This window comes from Octodon degus, unplaced genomic scaffold, assembly GCF_000260255.1.
Source record: "Octodon degus isolate 3935 unplaced genomic scaffold, OctDeg1.0 scaffold00210, whole genome shotgun sequence".
NCBI classification, from domain to species: domain Eukaryota; kingdom Metazoa; phylum Chordata; class Mammalia; order Rodentia; family Octodontidae; genus Octodon; species Octodon degus.
This window is the reverse complement of record NW_004524786.1, coordinates 2,797,222-2,816,222: the sequence shown is the minus strand read 5'-3', so window position 1 is coordinate 2,816,222 and position 19,001 is coordinate 2,797,222. Positions and strand designations below refer to the sequence as shown.

The following is a 19,001-nucleotide window of genomic DNA, read 5'->3' as shown; positions in this document are numbered from 1 at the left end:
TAAATTAGATTTTAAAAAATGTAATGTTAATCTTAAGCCAAGCTTTGACTTCTATAAAAAGGCAGGCAACATTATAAGCTGATGTTGCATTTAAAAATAAGTGTTATATTGTCAATTTTAAACAACCAGAAGATAGACAGCCAGTCTATCTTGGTGCAGCTGTAACAGGAACTACCTGCTCCCACTGGAGCCCAAGCAGTCAGACCCCTGCTGGCCTAATAGCCAGGCAGGAGATTGTAGTGAAAAATATTTTCTAATATGTATTCTTAAAGGTCTAAAATAATAATAATAATAAGATCAAGCATTCAGTTATTAAATTTCAGCTATTTACCAGGACAAAAATAAACACCCCTCTGATTTCTTAACATGTTAAAAACTGGTAAAACATAATTTTTGAGATGCTAATTCAGTAGGGAGACAGATTACTCTTACAGATAAGTTCATTACTCAGTCAGCTTCAGATATTAAAAAAGAGCTAAAAAACATAGCTTTTGCTCCAGACAACTCACTTGATACTTTATAGGAAAAAGAAAAAAATCATGTCCTATAATTGAAACTGGGAGAGAACCAGGGAGAAAAAGCAAAAAGATCAAAACTGGCTGCCTTTGTTGCGGCCTCAAAACAAACCCTAAGTCTGATTCTCTGGGCTCCAAGAAGAGCGCAATGACAATGAGGGTCATCTACTACTGCTGTCAAAAGCCAGGCCACTGTACGAGGGACTGCCTTATGAGGCCCACAAGCCATGCCCTGACTGCCAAGGCAGCCACTAGAAATGAGACTGCACTCTGAGGCGGAGGCCCCAGAGCTCAGACTCTGCTTCCCAGGTGGTCCAGCAGGACTGAAGGGCCCTGGGCCTGCCTCCTCCCTCTGGCCAGACTGTTATCTCTACCTGCCATCTCCATGGAGGAGCCCTGAGCAATCACGACTAAAGAAAAAAAAAAGCCAGCCTATTGCTGGACATTGGCACAGGTCTCTTTGTCTTTCTCCAGCCCTGATTTTCCTTCCAGTCATTGTACCTCAATAGAAACAGACTTTAAAAAATATATTGCTTCAGCTGTAAATAAGATACTACTATATATATTGAGGTTGCTTACTAATCACGATGATGCTAAGACTAGTTTTTACAAATGTAACACATTGTTATTCATATATAAAACTTCAAAAGGTATTTCACTAGTTAAAACAGGTTCCTAAGGACAGATAACATCCTATCAAAATAAAAATTCTAGAGACACTGACTACAGAGTCCAATAGCTTTGGGCTTATAGATAGAGCCAGGCCTTGTCTTTAAAACATAAACCTCAGAGCCACAGTGCTAAAAGGATAAATCCCTCTATAGTGCCCCTTGATTACAATAGGGGCCATATCCAAAACTCAATTGGACACTGGTTTAATCTGACTGAATACTGTGTATTTCATGATAAGTGTATTAAGTTAGCCTGATTGGTTTCTTATGTAACTCAGATATTTCACGCTGATAGTAAACACAAGTATAACTAAAAAAACATGCCAAACTACACTCAAAGTACTTAAAAGCATTGACAGTAACAATAAGGTATTAATCTGGTTTTCATATGTTCTCAAAATTTAAAAACAACTATAAGTATAGCTGGAGGGACTTATAACAAACTGTCAGACTACAAAAGTAAAGGGGTCTAAAAGCAAGAGGGTTATGATTGCTAGCCTCAAAGTTTATACATTTACCTGTTAGCTCAAATGCTTGTTCTTTGATTATACATGCTGTAATTTTTCAGAAAATTTGTTCTTTCTTAAAAAATACCAAAACCCAGGTAATCATACAGATTTTGTCTATGGAGACATAGTAAGGCCTTAACTGTCCACCTTATACAGTCCAGGTGAGCTGAGTCTTCTCTGGGTTTCCTGCCTCATTACATAGGAAGCTATCATCACGTTCCTTGGGCAGGCCTGATTGCCCTCAAAGATGCTTCCTCTGTCAGCCTCATCCTAGGTCAGGCAATCCACTACAGGGGAAGTTGCCTTCACATTCTTTGAGCAGAGCTACTTGCAGGAGGCCTTAAAACCAAGAAGTTATACAGTGGACCCCAAGTATCTGACCCAAGCTACAGAAATAAAAAGAGTTTACAGAAATAAATTATCTGAGTTGAGATATTTCATAGTAAAAAGGATACAGAATAAAATTATAGATGGAAAATAAAAATGGGGATTCTAGCAGCTTACAGGAAAAAGGTCAGTAGGAAACAGAAAAAAGTTATGTTTCCCTGGATCCAGACAGAGGGATATTTCAAGCAGAAATATACAAAGCTGCTAGAGAAGGGAAAAAAAAGTATTTATGATGGAGTCAGAGAAAGTTTCAGATTGAGGTGATCATGGATCTTCCCCTCTCAGCCTGAAGGAACCCATGTTAATTGCCAATATAAGGAAAAAGCCTGTTAAACATTTGATAGAAGCTTATGCAGATTCATCGGTAGATACCCAGCCAGTGACTCCACTTGCAAACTGGAGAGTACTCAGTACTTTCCCTAGGTCTGACAATTCATGTGCCCCCAGTAATGGTAAATTTGGTGAGACACAGGAGTAGGCCAGTTTGAGACAATACCCAATGGCCATGGAAGATAAAGAGATTAAACCTCACATTTAAGAGATCTCTGTTAATAGACCTACAAAATGTTCTGACTAGTGTTTTTTATAATTACAGACTTCAAAAGGTTATTGTATTCCAGATCTGCTAAATGATTACTGTATCCTGTTGATATTATTATTTGTTTGTTTCTTTGGCTTTGCCTCTTCCAGATTTAAAGCTATTCCACCTACCCAAGGTAAAATTACTTGTCTACTGAGGGCCTTTAGGTAGAACCTCTGGAGAGTATCTCTAACTGCCGGGCAACAACTACGACCCTTTTTTAGCTTGAAGAAGCCAGAGCGGTCATCGCCCACAATCCCTTCATGGCAGTTCAGGTTACTTCTTCAGAGGGGGAATGTTTCAGGCAGCCAAGTTAGACAAAAATATTATAGGCAGTCAGACAGGGCTAGGCCCTGAAGGAGACAGAATTAAAAAACAAGGTGACCACAGTTTGAGAGAGGCGGATGCTCCCCACTGTAGGCCAGACCTCAAGACAAAAAAAAAAAAAAAACCTCCCTAACTGATATTACAGTCCAAGAGGTGACACAAAAACCAGTGGGGACACAGATGATATTCCTGTTCTAGAGTTCTAAAAACCCAGCTACTCAGACTCTGTTGTTAACTAACGTTCCTTGCTATTGGAGTAGATTAGCAGTGGTGACCCATGTCAAAATAATTTAATATTGCTGAAACCTCTTCTTTGGAAAGTGACAGATATGCATGTGAAACAACTAGGTTACAATGTGACAAAGACTCTTAATGCCACCTCAACAGCCATTGCCCTGCTCAATGCGGAGCAGAGAAAACACATTGAGGGGCCATAGTAAACAATCGAGCTACTATAAATAATCTAAAAACTACATTAATTGGACCTATGATTATGTTCCTTCTAGTGCTACTCATTGAGCCTTGTTTAATAAAATGTTTAACTAAACATATACAAGCTAAGTTATAACCCTGATGAGTCAATGATTTGACTCGGCTACAAAAACCAGTGGAGAATGTTATAACCTATGTAACTGTCTCCGTTTTTGTAATTAGAACAGCTATTTTGTTATACAATTCTGTGTGTTTCTGTTATAACCTATGTGATTGACTCCATTTGTAACCAGAATAGCCATTGTATTATACACCTCTGTACATCTCCACTGTAACTTTATTAATGAGGATTGTTTGGTATAAGCTGACAACTGAAACTCCATCTTGGTGGCTCAAGCCATCCATCAGACCTCGAACACAGTTTATTAATGTTCAAATTATTCCTTTGTTCTAAGCCACAGTGTGTTAAAGGTTAAGATCTGAACTATTTCTTACCCCAGAGCACTCCACACAGTATGTCCCGTGATCAACACCGAACCATAAATTGTAATTATTTGTTCCTGAAAATTGTAACCGCAGGTTGAAAAAAATGTAACCTGTTTCCCGAAAGTGGACGCTGACCCCTGTGCTGCACTCGCGCTCAAGTCAGGAGACCTCCCCTTTGCGGTTTTCAGCCTTAAAAACCCTTGTCTCTCCCTCCTGGGTGCGCACTCAGGCACTTTGTGCCACGTGTCGCCGCTGGGTACCAGCTAAAATAAAGCACTCTTTTCTTTTTGGGCTTGTCTCCCAGTTGTCTCATTTTTGGATTGCAGCACCCAGGAAGTTGTCTTTTCCAGGGACTTTTGCAGAGTAAAACCATGCAGTGGGGCGGGTCTAAGGTGGTGGAGAACATGGGAACTTGCTTAGAAGGGCATGAGGTGGGACAAAACTATGATCAACCAATGAGATCACAAGCACCATTGCTCAGGTAAAATTGATTAAATCCAGGACCAAATGAGGAAGCGAGTCACATAGCAAGTGGGCATGGGTACAGGACAGGGTCTCTTCCTGTTGGGGGCTGGGCTTGTGACTCACTTGGGCTCTTTCAAGGTGATTGATAACTATTTAGAATATCAATCCCTGATGCCCATCCCTAGGGAAGTATGTAGCTGTGTTTCCTCTTTTGTCTTGGTCTTGAGATGTGGCCCACACGGGAGTGTCTGTCTCTTCCAAGCTGCAAAGTCACCTTGTCTTCCATCTTGTCTCCTTGAGGGCCTGATCCGAACTGCCTATAATATTTCTGTCTAATTTGGCTGCCTACAACAGTATCAGGAGGAGTAAGGCCATTATGTCTAAAACGTACTGATAAACGTAATTACCTAAATTAAAACCCATTTCCCAGGCCCGTGCTCAGGGCCTGGCCTACCCACTGGTGTGTTTAACTCACACTCCTGTCAGTTTCCCAGTATAGTAACAGCAAATTCCATCAGCCAGGTGGCTGAAAACAGCTGAAATTTATCTGCTTGCAGTTGTGGAAGTCAGATGCCCAAATTCAAGCTGTTCTGGAATCAGGCTCTCTCCAAAGACTCTGGGGGAGAGGTCCTTCCTGCCTGCCCTGGCATTCTGGGACATTCCCTAGGCATGGAAGCCTGCCTGCAATCTCTCCGTTCTCCTTCACAGGGCCACTTCACTCTCTGTACCTCTGGCCCAGGAGCACAGGAGCACCAGCATCCTGGGTGAAAGATCCACTCCACTCCTGGAGGGCCTCCACCTCACCACACCCAAAAAGGCCCTGTTTCCAAATATCACCCTGTTCTGAGGCACTGGGCATTAGGACCTATGAGACTTCTGGGGTGCTGGAGCCAATGCACAACAGGCTTGCTCTCTCCTCTTGCTCAGGAGTCTATTAATTTCTGAATTACCTGGATTGTCCCTCACTGGGCCCCCATCCCAAGGAATGTGCAAACTTCCACCTTCCTCCTGCCTTTCACTGGCTCCTCTCACTGTTTTACCATCCGTCCTGCCCCCTCCACCAGTGCATGTCCCACTTCATACAATTTGTAGCATCCCACACCTATTCAGTGGCGCTTAGCCCACTCGTCATTTTTATGCTGCCTGTGGGATTACTGTCATTGCTTGCATCTTTCTCTCTTTTCCTTCACAGATGGGGGCTGGGCTCATTTTTTGTATCCTGTTATACGGGCAGCATTCAGCAGAGCTCCTGAGAAATCATAATGAAAACAATGTGTTGACATTCTGCCATAAGATTTTTTAACTATACACACGAATTAATGAATTTAAGAAACTTTCTAAAGAAGATGTTTAAGAAAGGAAAGGAGGATGAGGAAGGGGAAAAAAGCAAAGAGAGGAGAGGAGAAGGAGCTCAGAGAAGGAAGGAGAGGACAGGAGGGAATAAAATCGCCTCCCTTGTCCACCTAACACGTGGCCCAGCGCCGACAGTGATGGGAACAAAACCCACGACCCCAAGGCATGTCCCTCACCAGCAGCATCATGCCCAAGGTTCTGGAGTTGCAGCCCAGTTCCTCCACGCTGAACATGAGTCTTGTCGAGCAGGATGAAGCCACCCTCGCAGTGCTCTGGCGCTGAGCGCAGCCCATTCGCCCTTCTCTTGTGGGATGCATATGTTCTGCCTTTGGTGGACATTTGATCTCTGAGGATAACTGAACCCATCTGGCTGGGAAGCAGACTCTCCATGTTCATCGCCTGTAGAAGCAATGGCTGCCTACACGTGCTACCTTCCTGGCAGGTGCAGGCCATGTGTTACCAAGCTTGGCTAGAGATGCCCATATTTGTAGTGAAAGGCTGTATGAGCTTTATGAGAATACCTGGACATTTCTGGCCACAGACCCCAAGTGCTGAATACCGCAGTGAAAATCCAGCGAGGAAGTTGATTTGTACGGAGTTGATTTGTGTGTTTCACCTACAAACACTAAATGGCTGGTGTTCTTGGGTTTGAACCCTGACAGAAGACCCTGATCTCAAATTCTTAGTGTTAGGTTTCTTGGCACAGTGAAGAGGCAGGAAAGACAAAAGAGGCCTTCAATGTAGGAACAGAGAAGACCACAGGAAAGGAGAGACAGAGCTTCCGAGGGCCTGGCCTGGGGAGCAAAGGCTATACAGGGCCAGGATGGAGGCGGGGCTTGGGGGGCCGTCTGCATGACGTGGCAGAGAGTGATTGTGCAGGAGGCAGGAACAAGGAACTAGGATACTGTGAAAAGGAAGTAGGAAGTTGTAATTTGACTAGGGAGGAGGAAGGTGGAGCGTTTCACATGGCCTTGAGGAGCCAGTGCCATGATGGCTTTCCACCATGACGACAGCAGAATTTTTGTTTGGTGGGGAAACCCCATCACTTAGTCCCTGCTCCTTTTCCCTTGTATTGAATCTAGCCTGTTTCTCAGCCTGGACCACTATCTCTGGGTCAGCTGGGGAGCTTTATACCTGATGTTCTCCCAGGCAGCCCCAGACTATTGGAGACAGAGTGCAAAGCTTCTAATTTCTGACAAATCTAAGGGGGCAGTCAGATGCCCTACAACTTATGCTTAGAGTTACTAGTTTAGGGGGAAAGTTATGGCAAGATTTCTCCAGTGGACATTTATAAAGGTATCCTGTTAGAAAGTCAAAATCTTTAGGTTTTATTATTATTATTATTTTGATATAAGGTCTCGCTACACATCTTGGACTCATAGTGATCCTCTTGTCACAGCCTCCCCAGCACTGGGATTACAGGCATGTGCTGCCACACTCAGTTTTGGGGCTAGCGTGGTGTGCTCGTGGCTCCTGGGCTGGCTTGGCATGCAGTACTGGGGATCGAACCTGGGAACTCACGCTTGCCAGGCAGGTTCTTGGATCACCCATCTATCTCCCCAAGCCTTGATTATGATATTCATGTAAATTTTACACTTTTGGATGTAGGTTGGAAGGGATGCATTTAAATTTAGATGGGAAAAGACATAGCAAGGGTAATGGGCACATGGATCACTGAGCACAAGTTAGCTTTCCAGTCTGGACCCAGAGCACACAGCCACTGGTCCTGGCCACAGCTGAGAGTGCTAGGAGTAGACACCTGAGCTGGCCACCAAATTCTGTTTTAGAAAATGTGAATTAGACCAAGAACCGTAGGAGAGGCTATGCCTGGAGTTGGCTACCATCAGGGCTACCACCTTTCTCTGATTGCATGGAGGAATAGAGAATACCGTTCTTCCTAAGAGAAGGGACGGAGTTGGCAGGAAGGCGAGCACCAGCTCTCCGAGAGGAGAGAGGAAATTTGGTGTGCAGCTATCTAGATCTGCTGGGAATGTGCAGTTCCTCATGGAAAGGGAGTGATGTTTTGGTTTTATATTCTTGTCATTCTTGTCGCCAAGGTTACGGTCAACAACAGATTAGGGTTTATAGGGTAGTGAAAGAGGAAGGTTGGAGAGAAAACAAATTTCGTTGGGGGTTTTCTCTCGGTGCCAGGCGGCAGACCCGCATCCGCTGGAGAAGTATGTCAATGTTGTGTGCCAGAATTGCGCTTCCTACATGTTGTCTTCAGATGGGACTTGTCCTGCCACATGAGCTCGTAGTGCTGATTCCCTTCATTTGAAGCTGGGAACCAGCACTGGTGGACTGAATCTTTGGCGTGACTAGCAGAGGAAGTCATTGACATCAAAGAGAAAATGACTCAGGAAATATTTGTCACTAACAAGATTAGACAATTGAATAAACATTCCCAAGTAGTTATTGTGTGCTAAGACAGCTTCCTTCTATGTACTTATCTGAAATAGGTCATTTATTACATCCTTCCTAATGAAATCAGAGCATGATACCTCAGTGCAGTGTGAATCATCAGAACCTACCAAAATTATCCCTAAAATAACTCATCAAGAGTTCTCTGGAAGACTAGAGCAGAAGACAAGTTGTCTTCAGGTCTCCCCTTGTCATGAGATAAGCAAATCTCCTGACTAATTCCTCCCTGCAGCATTTTAGAAAGGGAAAGAAAAACTTTCTATTGAGATCCCAGCGTCAATCACATTAAAACTTAATGAACCTAAACAATGTGAAACCCGCTATTCCAGCAACCCCACGCTGGTGCCTCTGCTCCTGGACAAGCCCTTCAGAGAAGACCATGGCTTGGAGAGGGCCAGAGAGCAAAAGACAGTTTTTATTAGCTTTACAGGAAAACAAACACAGAGACTCTATTAACAACTTCCACAATATGCATTTATTTTTCAGAATGGAGAGATGTCTGTCTTAATTAGCCTCCCATCCAGAATAACTCCTTTCTTTGAATTAAAATAGTATCAAAATATTGTATAATTGGCATGACGCTTAAGTCAAGTGGGAAAGAGTCACTGGTGTGGATTCAGAGCTCGCTGAGAAGAGGGATGTGTGTTTCAGTCCTCACTGTGAAAACCTCACGATGATCTCTTGAATCCAGTGTTTCTCCTTCCAGGGGTTCAGGGTCTTCTAACATTACTTCTTTGTCATTTATTTTAAAAAGGGAGACCCACTAAAAGCCACCTGATTCGTTCTCTAGGAAATGGGTCTGGTCTGGCATTTTTAATGGTATGTTTTCACATGGTGCAAGCCCAGTCGTGTCTTGGGGACACCTAGCACGGCTCCTTGTAGATAACACTAGCAGCCTTTCGCTAATATCGTATTGCGAGATTCTCGGCTGAATAAGTCACTCTGCACTCAGCAGGCGTGGGCAGACTAGTGAGCTGGGTTTCCCTCTTGGGGACTCACAGTCGACGCACATGGGGTGAGTTCTACAGGGCAGAGGCCTTGCCCTGCACAACGTTCTAGATCGAGGAGCTCAGTGGAAAGTTGGCTCAGGTTGGTAAGAAATATTGATGTGGTGAGAAGCGAAAGTACTGTGCAATCTCTCGATAATCAAATCTATTTACTTGTACTGAATTTACTCTTTTCTGCACAGGTCTGACAACAGCAGCTGCTTCTTCATAAGGCAACTACGAGTTGCGGCCTTGGACAAGGCTCCTAGCCATGTCACTCCGGACTCTCAGGAGGCTCGCTCTGTTGCCTCACCAAGGCAAGGTGCTTACAAGCTCGGTCCGCATTAGGAGTAAGCCTTTCCTCTGGAAACGCAGCATTTTCAGTATCAAAGGTTAGCAAAGAGTGCAGGACGGGAGGAGGGATTCAGAAAGAAGAAGCACTTCCACCTGCATCAGCCATGCTGCACGCTCTGACTGGGACCCTCTTCATGAGCAGTCCAGCGCTTACTAGAGGAGCCCTTCTTAGTGCTATGGGGGTTCAGTTCAGAGTATACAGTCCACCTCTCTGTAAGCCTGTGCACCTCTGCCAGGCACTCGCTGCCCTTGTGCTGCCCTGCCTTGCTGGTGGGCTTCAGCTGCACTGCCCACCTCTGTTCTGCCAACATCTGTGGTACTTCCTACTCTGGGGCCTCCAACAAGCTTGCAAGCAATGATTCTCCCTTTCTTGATTCACATAATTAACTTCTCTGCATAAATGTAAGCATCATTGCTTTCTCAAGCCACTTCTGAGATCTCTAGGCTACATACTCTTGTAGCAAGCTGCGCGCTGGCATAATTGCTTTGTGTCGGTCCACATGTTGTTGCTAATCACTGAATATCTCAAGCAAGGTGACTTATAAGGAGGGTGGTTTTGGAGGTCCAAGATCAAAGGGACACGTGTGGGGACAGCCTTCTAGTTGACAATTCCAAGGAGGAGCAGGATCTCACTTGGTCAGAGAGGGAGTGTGTGTGTGTGTGTGTCTGTCTGTCTATCTGTCTTTCTTCTAACCCCCTATCTTCTCTTACACACCCACCAGAATTCACTCATGACAGCTCCACCCTATTGACCTTATTAAAGCCTAATTTCTTCCCAAAGGCTCCGTCTAAAATCGCACACACAGAAGTTTCTGCGCTCCCACTACCTCACAATGGGGAAGAAGCTTCAACACACAAACCCTATCCAAACAATCAAGCATTCATCAATCACAATGTTAATCAAATGATTAATTAGGTAATTAGTTGCTTAACATCTGGAGGCTCTATGAGACATAGATGGTTTTGGTCCTGCTTAGTGCAGCCTAAAATTGTCAACTGGGATGGGTGCTTGAAAAATGTTCATTGGATAAATTTAGGCTTTGGGTGTTTTGGTTTAGTGGGGTTTCCTACAGAGTCTCACTATATGGTCCAGGCTGCCTTGAGCTTACTTATGTCACCTGTGGAGGCCCCCCTGAAAGAAGGCCAATCACCTCCATTTTGGCTGAGCCTGACCCAATTTCCTTGTACTGATATGTACAGAGCTGGCTAGGACTTTTCCTTATCCCTTCAATTGACTTTAAGCAGTGCATATTGGTCTAGCCGAGGTGCTGGGGTAGTCTTTGAAGATGGCAGGCATGTTTCCCTGATAACCCACATCTGTGCTCTTTAATATGAGCCAGGTTGAGACAGGACAAAGAGCCATTGTTCCACATTGTCTGCTGGGATCAAGCCTCGAGATGGAGGCTATGACTTCCTGGGGCCTGAAAGACTACACATCACAGCTGAAGCTCCAGACCCCAAAACGTTTGATGTTATCTCAGTAATATAATGCAGATTACCCTCTGCATATCCTGCTCTGCCTATCGCAGAGGTAAATGCAGGCCTCCTACCTAGCCCAGCTCACAGTGCTCACTTACTTCCTGCAAGTCTCAGTCATTCATTCATCCTCAAGCCACTCCTCCTTTATGACTGAATAAAACTCAAGTTTGGCCCTGGGTAGAGGTCTTTGTTCTGGATAGCCATCACCATGGCTGGACTTAGGACCCCCTGGCTCCCCATAACTATAAAAATGCTTTAGTATCTTTATTCTTACCATGGGCTGCCCTGGAAGTGATGGATTGGAATTAACTTGATGGGATTCCAATAACTTATCCATGGCATTACAAATACAATCTTCCTGGGCCAATACAAGGATTAAAAAGGGCTCCCTACAGTAGCCCAGACTGGCCTCATACCCTATTGTATCCTACCTCCAAAGCGCTGGGACTCCAGGGGTGCACCACCACACCTGGTCTAGGGTTTGTTCTGTAGTGTTTAGAAAATATCATAGCACACACATTAGCAAACAACATTTTCCCCTAACAGGACATGTTTTTTGTAAAGTCAAATAGGGTAACTGTAGAAACTAGAGTTGTATATTTCACTAAACTAAGAATGTTTTATGGAATTAACGTAAGGGATTCTGTTCACTGTGTACCTCTTGCTAATTAATTATTTTCTTGTCTGCTGGGCAAACATGAGTTACTAACTCCACTTAGGCAATTCAGTTGTGGGGCCGACAGTGTGCTGGGGGCTGCAGCCCAAGGAAAGGCTGATTGGTGCATTCTGGTTTTGCCCTAGAGGGGCAGGTAACTTAGGGGTGGATGGAGTCCTCATGGGCGATAGGCGTACCAGGGCCTGGAAGAAAGTCCTCTGAATAAGTGGTGGACAACAGCGATTTAACCTAAGTCCATTTCTTCTAACTTCTCTTTTCCTTTTAGTCTCAGGATCATCTGCTCCAAATCACATTTGTTGAGGATGAAGTTGGTCTGATTAGTAAGGTTTCCTAAAGAGTTTTACTTGCGGCTTGTTGTCTTTCCTTTTCCTGTTTGTGCTTTCCCCACCCACCCTGGCTGCCTAGCGATATTCCCGTCCCAAGACTGGGCAGCAGCAGCACAGCTGGAAGGAGTGGGAGGACGGGAACCAGAACGAGAGCACCCCGAGCTCTGCACAAGACTGTGCCGCCTGTGCTGGTCTTCGCTGGGCAGGTTCTCACCTTCTTTGGCCCTTTTCCTCCCTCCCTTCCTTCATTTCTTCTTCCTCCCCTCCTCCCCCTTTACCTCTCATCCTTCCCTCCTCTCCTCTTACTTCCTTTTCCTGTTTCTTCTGTCTTCCTATACAGTCTTCCTTTTTGCCTCCTCAGTAGGTGTCTGCTGTGAATTTTGTGCAGAGCCTCTTTTGGCAACATTATGAATATTGTGCTCTGGATTTTCAAGTGCATGTGAGACCAACTTATTCCTATTGAAACCTGAATGTTAAGAATGAATCATTGCAGGGGGCCTGGCCCTAGCTCCGTTCTTTAAGTGGCTGTTTCCACAAAGCTGTCAGCCTCAGGTTGCTGTAGTTCGATCCCCACAACACTCTAGCCAGCCAAAAGTGCCCTGAAGGCATTCGAGGAGAAAAAAAAAAAAAAAAGAATGAATCATTGCCAAATTAAGATTTCAATGGTATTTTGTCGAGTCACTTGTAAAATTTTCCCTCTCCATTTATACTGGGTTTTTGTTTGTTTGTTTGTTTGTTTGCCTTTAGCAAAGAGCTATCAGCCTTTCTAACATTGAAAAGCTCCATGCAAGCCCATAGGTCATTGAGAAGTTAAATGCATTGAGGAAAATGCCACTGCGCACAAAAAGAATCTGATTTCCAGATGCTAACTTTCCTTGGGGAAACATTAGTCATGTTCTTTATTTGCTGTTGCTGTTGGTGTTTTGTATGAAAAACAAATTTTATATATTCTCCAAGTTTTATATATTCCTGTTAAAATCAGAAGACTTTCCACAAATCAGCTAGTATTATGACTTTCCATCTTTTTTTGTCCACAGCAGTGGAACCCATTTTTCAGAAACACAATTAAAATATTAAAATGACAAACTGTGCTTTAGGGGCCGAGTGAAAGGTACAGAATGATTTGCTGACTCTTTTCCTCTATCATCTGCTCACTAAATTAGAAATGGATTTGGCAGATTCCACTTTTAAGATTACAGGTTTAATGGACCAGTGACTGTCACTGACTGTCCCCTTTGGGGCCGCACCTTCACTTCCACCTCTGCACACTTCCCGCACTGGATGGCAAACTCAACGCAGTGGAAGCCCTCACTGTACTCTTCTCCTTTCCTGGGTTGCAATGGTCCAGCTAGAAATAGTCTCAGAAGGCAGGCTGGAGGAAGGGCACCTAAGTGCCTTCTCTAATTTCAAGTCTCTCTCCATCCTTTAAATAATGCCACAAGACCAGAGCAAGGAGACTCAAGGTCACAGTCCTGCAGAAATAGTGTTCTGCTGCATGCCTCCAAGTCCTATCTCTCTGTGAGCTAATCCTGCTGTTATTTTGTTATGAGGTTGCTCTCTTCTCTAGTTTCTATCTGCCTTGCTAGATGACAAGGATTTTAGAGAGCTCAAGCTGTTTTCAATTTTGGGGAAGAAAAAAAATTAGCCTGCCATTTGGGCTTCCCAGGGTTTGTGATGAGGCAGTCTGCTGAGAAGTCAGGTCATGGAAAGTTTGATCCTTTCTTTATTTGGGGATTAATGCAGACATACTCTACAACATGCTGTGGCCTTAAAAGGACACATTGCCAAATCAGAATTTCATTTGCTTTAGGTTAGTTTGCCCAAACTCTAACCAAGAATGCTGGTTACACTGTCCAGTGTTCTGGCTGCCGAGTGAACTCACATATACACTACTTCCTGCCATTTGTATTAACAAAACCTAGGGCGTTTCAGTCCTTCTGCCTCCCTTATTAAAACGTACATATTTTATTAGCATTTTATTTCTCTGTAGGTATTTCCCATGGTTTCGTTTGTTTTTACAATTAGGTCTTAAAGCTCCCAAGACTAGGCCCATGGGTAGTATTCACTGGTGGGCTGAGCAAACTGTAGAGATGAAAAATTACAAACGATGTGTCTGTTGATTTCACTGTCCAGAGAAGTTTAAAAAAAAAATCCATGGTAGCATAATGCTGTCTCTTTACTCTTAATTGTCTGAAAACTGTTAATAATTTATTTCTCCAATCAATACACAGACGAAGTAGATTAATATGTGGGAAGCTAACACTTATTGAGCACCTCCAAGGCACTTTGCACTGCCAGGTATTCTGTGGCTTGTATTTCATTATTACCCTCCCCAAAATTCTCAAGTGTCAGAATTATAATCTTCATTTTGCAAGGGAAAGTTAAGGTTAGAATCCAATGTCTTCATTTTTCCACCATTGTCTCTTACCTAGGGTTTCTCCTGGGGTCGAAGAAATACCTGTAAATTCTTTTTGCTTTTTGTCCTACAAGAAAGGACAAAGCCTGGTAGAATTTAATATTATCTACCTCCTTATGGGTTTTCTCCGCCTTAATAAAAATTCTGCTATGTCATCATGGCTGTGAGCCACTATGGCACCAGCCCCTGGAGCCAGGTGCTAAGCTCCGCCCTCCTCCTCCCTGATCAAATTACAACTTCCTACTCCCTTTTCACTATATCCTGTTTCCTTGTTCCTACCTCCTGCCCAATCGCTACCTGCCACGTCACAGAGACTGCCACCCAAGCCCCACCTCCACCCTGGCCCTGTATAGCCTTTGTTCCCCTGGCCAGGCCCCGCTCCCCAAACTCCTTGTCTCTTTTTTCCTCTTTTTTCCTGTTGCCTTCCCTGTGCCCACAATAAAGGCCTCTTTTATCTTTCCTGTCTCTTTACTGTGACAAAAAGCCTAACACTTCCTACTTGGAAAATGCTGCATCTAGCACAGCTCTCAACATTTTCAGAGTAAACGATGGTTGAGAATGAAAAATAAAAGGTGAGTCAGAATACAGAGGTCAGCTGGAGACTCCTCTCCTCCTAGGAGAAAAAGGACTGCTCAAGGACTGCAGTGTGTTTACTTATACAGTGGGCAGGTTGATGTCACATGCCAATCCTCTGCCTGGCAACCTGCTCTCTTGGATTGGCTTGGACACTTGTTCCTGCGGTTCACCTCAGGCACTCTTGGTGCTTGGTACTAGCCTTGCTGCAGCCCTGCATGTGTGATCAATCTGATCGATTTCCAGCCTCAGCCTCTGGCCAAACTTCCCCCTCTTCTGTTTTGTAATTACAAGTGATGGGTGATCAGCTGAAGTTGGAGGAGCTGTGCCTGGGGGGCTCTGAAGACCTCCTCACTCTCAAACCCTTTCATTCTGAGTGAACTTAGTCATTTAGGCTAAAGATTCCAAGTCCAAGAATTTTAGGTTCCTGCATGCAACAATTTAACCCTGTACACTCCATTAACCCCGAACAGTAGTTTGTTACTGGTGTAGATGAAAATTGTCACAAGGTGTTAGTGACTTGAGTTTCTTTAATAGCTAGCATATTATTATAGCATTGTTTAATACCTCTTGTAGTTATAATTTTTGCAGGATGTTTAAAGCCAAGTTAAGGTGAGACCTGTATTAAGTAAAATTAATTTTTTGCCATCAAGGTCAGTTAAGTCTCCAGAAGATTTATCTTGGAATCAGGCATAATACAGTTTTTCTGTCAGTGTCAGCTGTATGGATGAGTCATGGCCATTGCTTGACCAAGTTTCTGCCTGTGAAAACTTGGGACACTTTTCTCCCCTAGTGACACTCCCTAGGCACTGTGCATGGTTGATTGCTTTCCTCTGTGGTCTCAAAATCTTCTTGGCCAGGACTTTGTATAACTCACCAGAGTTAGAGAATGTCACAGAAAATGTTCTCACCTGTCCTGGGTCCTCACTGACCTCAGAGGGCTGTAGTAAAAATATTGGCTTCCTTATGGCCCATGTATCTTTTTAGTTTTTGGTCTCCTAACCTCAGTTGTTGAACATCGGGAAGAGAAGGTTAATGACATTACATGGTAGTGGGAGTGGTGAGTTTACTATTATACAAAAATAGATTATTTCCTACCAACCATGAATATTTCAGTGTTTGAATCACTTTAGAAGTTTGACAGACAAAAGTTATCTATTTTACACAGAAAATTAGAAATCAAAAGCCACGCATCATATTATAGCATGACAATCATGATGACATTTTGTAACACACTTGAATTTCCAGTAGGACGTAAAGATAGCCTTCTTAGTCAGCTCTACATAGTACATAAGAAACTTTTATCTAACTTGTTAACCTTTAATGGGGTGTGCAACACAAAATTTTTTGTGAAAGACACATGTCTGTATCTGAAAGAAAATTCTATCACCATAAATAATGCCTGATTTACATTTTGGAAAACCTGTACATCTGGAACCATGAGTACATTTAATATTCCATGAGATCAATAACAATAAATTGTCATAACCATGTGCAACCTTTTGTTTCTTTATTTAGTTTTATGTCTGAACATCTCCAAATCAGAAAACTTTATTGATTCATGTCTAGAAAACTTAATCTTTTGATAATGACAAGTATAAACATATTGCAATAATATATTTTAACAACATTTATTGGGGTGTCACCCATAAGGACATAGAGATAATTGGGGCCCCTATTAGTGAACAAGAGCTGGACACTTTCCAGGTCGCTGCTTTCTTACCCATCAAGTGGTACCCTGTCCAGTAATTTCTCCCTACACTAAGGAATTTTTGTTGAATTATTTTAACAATTGTGATGACCTATGAGAAAACCATTTTTGATACCATTTTGATACCTCTAAGGCCCCAGTTGCACTATGTTTTTAAATCTGTAAACCAAACTAAACTATGAACAAATAATCCAAAAATGCAAAAGAAAAAAGAAAAGCAAAAAAATTGTTGAGCTCAAATTAAAAAACAGTTGTTCACAGTTAGAACAAGCACACAAACAAACCAACATACCACTTAACAGATTGGACAGACAAACATCTTTAAAAAAAATCAGAACGTACTCAAACATATTTTTGACCAAATTTAATTGTAGTAATTCTTTTACAATTTTAGAAGTTTGTAATTATTGTAAGTCAATAGCAGAGATCTTTTACATGAAGAATTGGAACAAAATATTTTATCCATGATTAATATATTTTTGTATTTTATTTGCTTTAATACAATATATAATGTAACAACCATTGTTGAATTTCTATTTTTTTCTTTAGTGAAATTCTGTATTGTTTTTTCTTCTTCTCCTCCTCGTTCTTTTACTATTTTTATTCTTTTTTAAAAATAAGAATGCTAGAAAAAAAAAAAGAATGCTAGTAACTTTGGGCACCTTTCTTTTACGTAGCTTTCAGCTTAGTTTTCTCCCTGCAGCCTGTCACCTGCTCAGACCTTTGGTCCCCGTCTTTGGCTGCTATCTCTTGGGCATCCTGGGTCAATTCCCTTAATCAGTCCCAGGTCGTTTCTAGCCCCTCCTTGTCAGTAGGCTGTGGCACAGTCTCTGAAGCATCATTGCCACACCAACTGAACATCAGCTATTTTTTTCAATGTATTTAGTGCAGGGTCTACAGGGTCTCCCTACACAGATCAGACTCATAGTGATCCTCCTGTTTCCAGCCTCCCAAGAGCTGGGATTACAGGTGCGGGCCACCACATGCAGTCTCGATTGCTGTCTCAGTGTGCCCTGGGGATGGGGTCAGTATGGCTCGTGGTGCCTGGGATCAAATCCCGGTCACTGTGCTCTGCATAAGCAGTACTTCAGTCCACTGAGCTATCAGGCTAGCCCTGCATCAGCTTTTTGAAGGGTGGAATCAAATCCTTCTCTGGATCTGAGTCCATGATACAGCTGGACAGCATGCTCTGGGACCCAGATAGGCCACTCAGCATTCTCTGGAAAGACAGAAGCATAACCTTGACCCCATATGAGTACTAGGTCCCTTCCATCGTCCAGTATGAAGATCTTTCCTAAGGACCCTTCCTATCTTTGCTTCCTCTACCTGTTCGAATCACCTTTCTGCTGCTGCAATCCCATCCCTAATAGAATTTTAAAAGTTGATAGTATATACTGCCAGGTGAGGGTTATTATGATGTGCAAATTTCATAGGGAAGGATTCTCCCTTTCGTTTCTGTAGTTGGGCATGCAGTAAGCATGCTTAACATATTTCTGACCTTCAGAGTTACAAGGAATTCCTGAGGTAAGGGAAACGGAAAAGTTTTACAAAATGTTTGGAAAGAAGCACTGGAATAAGCTGGGCCACTGTCAGTCTTAAATGCCCCCGGGCAGCCCAGGCCACTAGAGGCATCCAGACAATGCCCAATGACAGGTTCAGCTGCTTCACCAGTGTGGGAAGAAGCAAAACTAAGCCCCGAGGAAGCGCCCACTGAAGCGTGCACCCAGCATCGGTGAGAGCCAACTCAGGAATGTGAGTGGCGTCCATCAGCCAGAAATGGGTGAGCTGTGACCCTCAGGGATGATCCCCGTAGTGAGCAAGGGAAGATGCTCACACATGAAGAACAGTTTCAGGGACAGGGAGATGGCTCAGTGGAATAAGCGCTTCCCTGGCAAGTGCAAGGGCCTGAGTTCAATCCCCAGTTCCTCAAAAAAAAAAAAAAAAGAAAGAAAGAAAGAACATTGTTTAACAATTTGTTGAGCCCTTTTCTGAGTTAAATGGAACTGTTTATGCAAAGCAGAAGCATTTCGGTGGAAGGTGGCCTGCAAGGCAGAAGCCTCCTGAACAGCATCTGAGGGGGCAGCTGCGACAGCACCCAGCGATCTGGCTACTGTAGCATGTCCCTCATGCCTTACAAGTGGGAAGGAGAAAGTAAATGATGAAAGAAACTGGGAACATGGGTGACTGAATTGCAAATTGAGAGCATGAAATAAATAAAAGCTATCTTCTTGGCCAGTGCGAACGGTGGCAGTTTCGATGTGGTATATCCACACTACAAACTTAAGTGCTATAGAAGAGGTTATGGGACTGGATGGATAACCCTGCACGGCCCGT

The 19,001-nt window shown here is 43.4% G+C and overlaps 1 long non-coding RNA gene across 1 annotated transcript; it reads left to right on the top strand.

The window, feature by feature from the left end:
- The first annotated feature begins 3,840 nt into the window (after positions 1-3,840).
- Positions 3,841-18,531, top strand: LOC111813665. Its single transcript, XR_002818860.1, has 3 exons — positions 3,841-3,943; positions 9,236-9,239; positions 18,521-18,531. It is a non-coding gene; the product is annotated as an uncharacterized LOC111813665 (long non-coding RNA).
- The last annotated feature ends 470 nt before the right edge of the window (positions 18,532-19,001 follow it).